This window comes from Entelurus aequoreus, linkage group LG18, assembly GCF_033978785.1.
Source record: "Entelurus aequoreus isolate RoL-2023_Sb linkage group LG18, RoL_Eaeq_v1.1, whole genome shotgun sequence".
Taxonomy (NCBI): Eukaryota; Metazoa; Chordata; class Actinopteri; order Syngnathiformes; family Syngnathidae; genus Entelurus; species Entelurus aequoreus.
The window spans coordinates 42,947,263-42,956,288 of NC_084748.1; positions in this window are offsets into that span (position 1 = coordinate 42,947,263).

Here is a 9,026-nt window from a genome sequence, read left to right on the forward strand (position 1 = left end):
GCAAAAGAGGAACCATGACATGCGGAGCAAGGGCCGGGACTTTACGCCTGACGAGCTGGTCTGGGTGTACACACCAAAAAGGAAAAAAGGACGTTGCCCCAAGTTGGACAGTCATTGGGACGGTCCGTGTAGGGTGCTTGAGAGGGTGGGGGAAGTAGTCTATAGAGTTGCAGTGCCCCCTAAGGGACGAAAAGTTGTCCTGCATAGAGACCGTTTGGCACCCTACAGGGGCAGAGAAGTTCCTCAGTTTGAGACGGCGCCTGCCTCACCAGATGGCAATGGACAGTTAGTGGATCAAGGTTCCCCATATTCCACCATTGTTGTCCCTGTTCAGCCGCTAGTGCCACGTGTTGATGGACCTGAGTCAGAACAGGGCCGGCCACAAAGACAGAGGCGTAGACCGCCGAGGTTCAGGGATTTTCTTGTTGACCCCTCGGGGCGAGGGGCTTCATAAAGGGGGAGGCAGTGTAATATCTGTGATATTTGCATAAGTGGACTGTGTCTTTAAGGGTTTGGGGAGTGCGCATGCACGGGTGAGTTGGCGGAGAACTTGAGTGTGTGTGAGCGTGAGTTGTGGCTAACAGCAGCTCTTGTATGTGTGTGCGTTATCTTTTGGAACAACAACGAGTTACCGCTTGTTAATAAAGCGATTGAGCATCGCATCCTCGTCCGTGTGACTCCTTCTCCACTGCGGGGCATTACAGTATTTTGTTTCTATCTGCATTTGAGAACGATGCTATCACGTTAGCTCAGTAGCTAAGTGTGTCACCGATGTATTGTCGTGGGGATAAAAGTCACTGTGAATGTCCATTTCGCGTGCTCGACTCTCATTTTTAAGAGGATATAGTATCCGAGGTGGTTTAAAATACAAATCCGTGATCCACAATAGAAAAAGGAGAGAGTGTGGAATCCAATGAGCCAGCTTGTACCTAAGTTACGCTCAGAGCGAAAAAAGATACGTCCTGCACTGCCTCTAGTTCTTCACTCTAAGGTTCCTCATCCACGAATCTTTCATCCTCGCTCAAATTAATGGGGTAATCGTCGCTTTGTCGCTCCAAATCACTCTCGCTCCATTGTAAACAAAGGAAAATTGTGAGGAATATTACCTCCTGTAACGTCACGCTACTTCCGGTACAGGCAAGGCTTTTTTTTTATCAGCGAGCAAAAGTTGCGAACTTTATCGTCGATTTTCTCTACTAAATCCTTTCAGCAAAAATATGGCAATATCGCGAAATGATCAAGTATGACACATAGAATGGATCTGCTATTCCCGTTTAAATTTTAAAAAATCATTTCAGTAGGCCTTTAATAGCTTCACATAAGTGTGTCTGATGTTTTGTTTATGTTTTGATCTCATTAGAGTAGTAATGACAGTTGTGTTTATATAGCAAATGCATCTGACTGCTATATGAATGAGCAATTATGGTTAACATGCACAAGCTTATTAAGACAGTTTAATTAATTATTATATGCAAGTATATTTGCGTTATATTCAGTTTACATTAGGGCTGTGAAAGATAACGCGTTAATACATGTGATTAATTACAAAATATTATGGCGTTAATCATGTATAAAGGCAGTTTAATTAAGCACATGCTCCTTTACCTTAACCATGGATGACTACCTGGTAGGTGTGTTATACGGTCATTGATTGATTGATTGAGGAGATTATTGACATCTTAAAGAATTTAATCCATGTAATGCTTTAAAAAGGCAAATGGATGGCACAAAAAGCCAAAAGGCTTGTTTCCATGGTGGTTCATTAAATATTCATCACATTTGATACATTCACTAATAAAAGATATATAACCTGTGACATGTATATAAAAATTACGTTAAAAAAAAAAGATTAATGATGTACATATACACAGTATACATGTCGGGTGATTTGAAAAACTATACAACAAATAGGGCGGGGCGGTATATACACTATGTACATGACACTATGTACATGACACTATGTACATGACACTATGTACATGACTATGCACATGTTGACTCCAAGAGTGTGCAAAACAGAATGAGAAAAATAGAGATGTCCGATATCATCGGCCGATAAATGCTTTAAAATGCAATATCGGAAATTATCAGTATCGGTTTCAAAAAGTAAAATGTATGACTTTTTAAAACGCCGCTGTGTACACGGACGTAGGAAGAAGTACAGAGCGCCAATAAACCTTAAAGGCACTGCCTTTGCGTGCCGGCCCAATCACATAATATCTACGGCTTTTCACACACACAAGTGAATGCAAATCATACTTGGTCAACAGCCATACAGGTCACACTGAGGGTGGCCGTATAAAAAACTTTAACACTGTTACAAATATGCGCCACACTGTGAACCCACACCAAACAAGAATGACAAACACATTTCGGGAGAACATCCGCACCGTAACACAACATAAATACAACAGAACAAATACCCAGAACCCCTTGCAGCACTAACTCTTCCGGGACGCTACAGTATACACCCCCCTCCCCTTCCCCCCCAACCCCGCCCACCTCAACCTCCTCATGATCTCTCAGGGAGAGCATGTCCCAAATTCCAAGCTGCTGTTTTGAGGCATGTTAAAAAAAATAATGCACTTTGTGACTTCAATAATAAATATGGCAGTGCCATGTTGGCATTTTTTTCCCCATAACTTGTGTTGATTTATTTTAGAAAACCTTGTTACATTGTTTAATGCATCCAGCGGGGCATCACAACAAAATTAGGCATAACAATGTGTTAATTCCACAACAGTATATATCGTATCGGTTGATATCGGAATCGGTAATTAAGAGTTGGACAATATCGGAATATCGGATATCGTCAAAAATGCCATTATCGGACATCTCTAGAGAAAATATGTATATGTATGTATACGTCAGTACAAACATGAGTAAGGAGACTCCGACTGGTGTAATTGTTGGCAAATTTCACTTTAGAATCCACCATGATTGGACTTTTTACAAAACTTTGATCACGTTTTAATCAAATAAATGGCGTGCATTTCAAGTCAAACATGTTTAAACATTCTGACAATAAAATTGCCTTTGTGTCAAAACATCGGGGACTTTTTTGTAAAGTTAATTTAAAAAAATATGCAATTAAGTCATTTTACTGTGATTAATCATAATTAATCAAAAGTGAAGTGTGATTAATCGGATTGACAACTGTATCATTTGACAGCATGAGCTTATATGCATAGGAAATGGAAAAAGGTGTTTTTTTTCATTATATGACAGATATATTGTATTTGCGTATTTATAATAATAATGTAAACACTTCAAAGTCCAGAGTTAAAAAGTCGAGGACTTTGTTCTCTGACCCCCACCCCAGACTGACGAATTCCCTCATTTCACATAGTGGGTTTTAAGAATAGACTAAGAGGAGAAGTATTGCAGAAAGAGATTATTCTAGATTGTACCAAATGTCATGACTGGTTTTATTGATTATTGACTATTTTATTGATTATGGGACAAGCAGTAGAAAATGGATGGATGGAACTTTTCCGTCACTTATTGTTTGTCTTTGGTACACTAATGTGTATATTTTAGGCCATTGGTTATTTGTTTTATTTTTTCAAAAATATATTTTTTTTTATATTGCTCTCTTTATCTTTGGTATGAACATTATTTGAACATTATTATGTAAACTTCAAGGTATTGTTTTTTTTTTTGGTTCTTTGTTGTTGCTATTTTTGTGTTACAGCATTTTGTACTGCATTGTAATCTTTTGTTTTGTGATTGTGTGATGTTTTTTGCCTGGACCACAGGAAGAATAGTCTCCACTGCGGTGTAGACTAATAGGGATCCTTAATAAACTAAACTAAACTAAACTAAACTAAACATCCATTCTTAATGTCTCCATGGCCAATTATGCGAATAAGACAACAGCAACCCAGAGCCACAGATAACTTTCAGTCCCGTGGGAAACACTGCAAGACATACAGTATGGAACTGATTAATTTGGCCCCATCCCTGCATGTTATCTCTCCTGTAATCATTTTGCAATGCAGTCTGCAGAAAACTATGGAAAGCGCCTCTACCTAGCAACTGACGCTGTGGTCCAAGTTGGAATTTCCACAAAACACATCAAGAGATTCAACACTCTCCTGCCACCTGGCAGGCTAAAGAGGATCGTGCAACCCCCCGACCCTCATTCGTCACATTTCATGTGTCAGGTAAACTGTGACGAATGGGATTATACCAACATACATTGTTTTTGTTTTATCTACTTCGTGCTCGGCCGCACAACTGCAGCTGCATGAGCATGGATGACTCCTCTGCTCATTTCTACCGCCAAAGTCAACCAAAGCGTGCACAGTTTGACTTCTAAACTACACAAGTGGTTCCAATTCACAAGACTTGTGCCCACCCACAAACACACACACACACACACACACACACAGACAGACACTCACACATACAGCACAAAGATCGCGCTCATCAGCCACCATGTGCGTCAACTTCCTTCCTCTAAACAGTCATGATGCTTGAGCAACGGTTGCATGCATGGTAATGGCTGACAAGTCAAGCTCTCGATATGAACCATGCGTGACCCCCTTTCTACAGTGCTGTATGTACCCTAGATCAGCTCAAAAGTTTGCATACACTTGTAAAGAACATAATGTCATGGCTGTCTTGAGTTTCCAATCATTTCTACAACTCTTATTTTTTGTGATAGAGTGATTGGAGCACATACTTGTTGGTCACAAAAAACATTCATGAAGTTTGGTTATGAATTTATTATGGGTCTACTGAAAATGTGAGCAAATCTGCTGGGTCAAAAGTATACATACAGCAATGTTAATATTTGCTTACATGTCCCTTGGCAAGTTTCACTGCAATAAGGCGCTTTTGGTAGCCATCCACAAGCTTCTGGTTGAATTTTTGACCACTCCTCTTGACAAAATTGGTGCAGTTCAGCTAAATGTGTTGGTTTTCTGACATGGACTTGTTTCTTCAGCATTGTCCACACGTTTAAGTCCGGACTTTGGGAAGGCCATTCTAAAACCTCCAGCCTGATTTAGCCATTCCTTTACCACTTCTGACGTGTGTTTGGGGTCATTGTCCTGTTGGAACACCCAACTGCGCCCAAGACCCAACCTCCGGGCTGATGATTTTAGGTTGTCCTGAAGAATTTGGAGGTAATCCTCCTTTTTCATTGTCCCATTTACTCTCTGTAAAGCACCAGGAGGATTACCTCCAAATTTCTCAATGTAAGCAAATATTAACATTGCTGTATGTATACTTTTGACCCAGCAGATTTGGTCACATTTTCAGTAGACTCATAATAAATTCATAGAAGAACCAAACTTCATGAATGTTTTTTTTGTGACAAATAAGTATGTGCTCCAATCACTCTATCACAAAAAAAAAAAAATAAGAGTTGTAAAAATGATTGGAAACTCAATGCAGCCATGACATTATGTTCTTTACAAGTGTAAGTAAACTTTTGATCGCGACTCTATATGGTACAATTATTCTACCTGAGATGCTAACTTAAATCAACATCCCCCCAAAATGGACTGTACAAATGGATGGCTTTATTTTTAATTACTTAAACATTTTTTAATATTTAATTAAATGTGTTTTTATTTGCAAATGTTTCAAACATGACCATTACAGATTAACACAGTTTTAAGCAACACTTTAGTATGGGGAACACATTCTAAGTAACAAAGACTTAATTTAGAGTTATTTGGACACAAGGGGAACATATAAGGGTTAGTTAGGGTTACTAATAAGCAATAATTCTGAGGTTATTGAGGAAAGACTCTTAGTTAATGGCTTACTGGTTGTATAATAAGGCCATGCAGAATAAGGCATTCATAAGTACTTAATAATGACTAATTAAGAGCCAATATGTTACTAATTTGCATGCTAATGAGCAACTAATTAATGGTGAATATGTTCCCCATACTAAAGTGTTAGCCAGTTTTAATAATAATAATAATAATAATACATTAAATATAGATTGTGTATCCAAAAATGTTTTTCTCTGGTTAGGGGGATGGATATAAATATTCCACTTGAGTGGAAAAGTTGGAGAATTAACATCCCCCCAAAAATGTACGGCTTTATTTTTAATTACTTAAGCAATTTTTAAAAAAATATTTAAATTACTTTTGTTCATATGTGCAAATGTTTCAAACATGACCATTACAGATTAACACAGTTTTAATAATAATAATACTAATAATACATTGAATATAGATTGTGTGTCCAAAAATGTTATTCTCCGGTTAGGGGGATGGAAATAAATATTTCACTTGAGTGGAAAAGTTTGAGAATTAGCATCCCCCCAAAAATGTATGGCTTTATTTTTAATTACTTAAACAATTGTTTTTAAAATATTTAAATTACTTTTGTTCATATGTGCAAATGTTTCAAACATGACCATTACAGATGAATACAGTTTTAATAATAATAATAATAATAATAATACATTAAATATAGATTGTGTGTCCAAAAATGTTTTTCTCTGGTTAGGGGGATGGAAATAAATATTCCACTTGAGTGGAAAAGTTTGAGAATTAACATGCCCCCAAAAATGTACGGCTTTATTTTTAATTACTTAAACAATTTTTTTAAAAATATTTAAATTACATTAGTTTATATGTGCAAATGTTTCAAACATGACCATTACATATGAACACAGTTTTAATAATAATAATAATAATAATACATTAAATATAGATTGTGTATCCAAAAATGTTTTTCTCTGGTTAGGGGGATGGAAATAAATATTCCACATGAGTGGAAAAGTTGGAGAATTAACATCCCCCCAAAAATGTACGGCTTTATTTTTAATTACTTAAACAATTTTTTAAAAAATATTTAAATTACATTAGTTTATATGTGCAAATGTTTCAAACATGACCATTACATATGAACACAGTTTTAATAATAATAATAATAATAATACATTAAATATAGATTGTGTATCCAAAAATGTTTTTCTCTGGTTAGGGGGATGGAAATAAATATTCCACTTGAGTGGAAAAGTTGGAGAATTAACATGCCCCCAAAAATGTACGGCTTTATTTTTAATTACTTAAACAATTTTTAAAAAATATTTAAATTACATTAGTTTATATGTGCAAATGTTTCAAACATGACCATTACATATGAACACAGTTTTAATAATAATAATAATAATAATAATACATTAAATATAGATTGTGTATCCAAAAATGTTGTTCTCTGGTTAGGGGGATGGAAATAAATATTCCACTTGAGTGGAAAAGTTGGAGAATTAACATCCCCCCAAAAATGTACAGCTTTATTTTTAATTACCTAAACATTTTTTTTAATATATTTAAATTACATTTGTTTATATGTGGAAATATTTCAAACATGACCATTACAGATGAACACAGTTTTAATAATAATAACAATAATAATAATAATAATAATAATAATACATTAAATATAGATTGTGTATCCAAAAATGTTTTTCTCTGGTTAGGGGGATGGAAATAAATATTCCACTTGAGTGGAAAAGTTGGAGAATTAACATCCCCCAAAAATGTACGGCTTTATTTTTAATTACTTAAACAATTTATTAAAAATATTTAAATTACATTAGTTTATATGTGCAAATGTTTCAAACATGACCATTACATATGAACACAGTTTTAATAATAATAATAATAATATTACATTAAATATAGATTGTGTGTCCAAAAATGTTTTTCTCTGGTTAGGGGGATGGAAATAAATATTCCACTTGAGTGGAAAAGTTGGAGAATTAACATCCCCCCAAAAATGTACGGCTTTATTCTTAATTACTTAAACAATTTTAAAAAAATATTTAAATTACATTTCTTCATATGTGCAACTGTTTCAAACATGACCATTACAGATGAACACAGTCTTAATAATAATAATAATAATAATAACACTTTAAATATATATTGTGTATCCAAAAATTATGTTCTCTGGTTAGGGGGATGGTAATAAATATTTCACTTGAGTGGAAAAGTTTGAGAATTAGCATCCCCCCCAAAATGTATGGCTTTATTTTTAATTACTTAAACAATTTTTTTAAAATATTTAAATTACATTAGTTTATATGTGCAAATGTTTCAAACATGACCATTACATATGAACACAGTTCTAATAATAATAATAATAATACATTAAATATAGATTGTGTATCCAAAAATGTTTTTCTCTGGTTAGGGGGATGGAAATAAATATTCCACTTGAGTGGAAAAGTTGGAGAATTAACATCCCCCCAAATATGTACGGCTTTATTTTTAATTACTTAAACAATTTTTTTAAAATATTTAAATTACATTAGTTTATATGTGCAAATGTTTCAAACATGACCATTACATATGAACACAGTTTTAATAATAATAATAATAATAATAATAATAATAATAATAATACATTAAATATAGATTGTGTATCCAAAAATGTTTTTCTCTGGTTAGTGGGATGGAAATAAATATTCCACTTGAGTGGAAAAGTTGGAGGATTAACATCCCCCCAAAAATGTACGGCTTTATTTTTAATTACTTAAACTTTTTTTTTTTTTTAATATTTAAAATTACTTTTGTTCATATGTGCAAATGTTTCAAACATGACCATTACAGATGAACACAGTTTTAATAATAATAATAATAATAATAATAATACATTGAATACAGATTGTGTGTCCAAAAATGTTTTTCTCTGGTTAGGGGGATGGAAATAAATATTCCACTTGAGTGGAAAAGTTGGAGAATTAACATCCCCCCAAAAATGTACGGCTTTATTTTTAATTACTTAAACAATTTTTTTTTAAATATTTAAAATTACTTTTGTTCATATGTGCAAATGTTTCAAACATGACCATTACAGATTAACACAGTTTTAATAATAATAATAATAATAATAATACATTGAATATAGATTGTGTGTCCAAAAATGTTATTCTCTGGTTAGGGGGATGGAAATAACGATTTCACTTGAGTGGAAAAGTTTGAGAATTAACATCGCCCCAAAAATGTATGGCTTTATTTTTAATTACTTAAACAATTTTTTAAAAA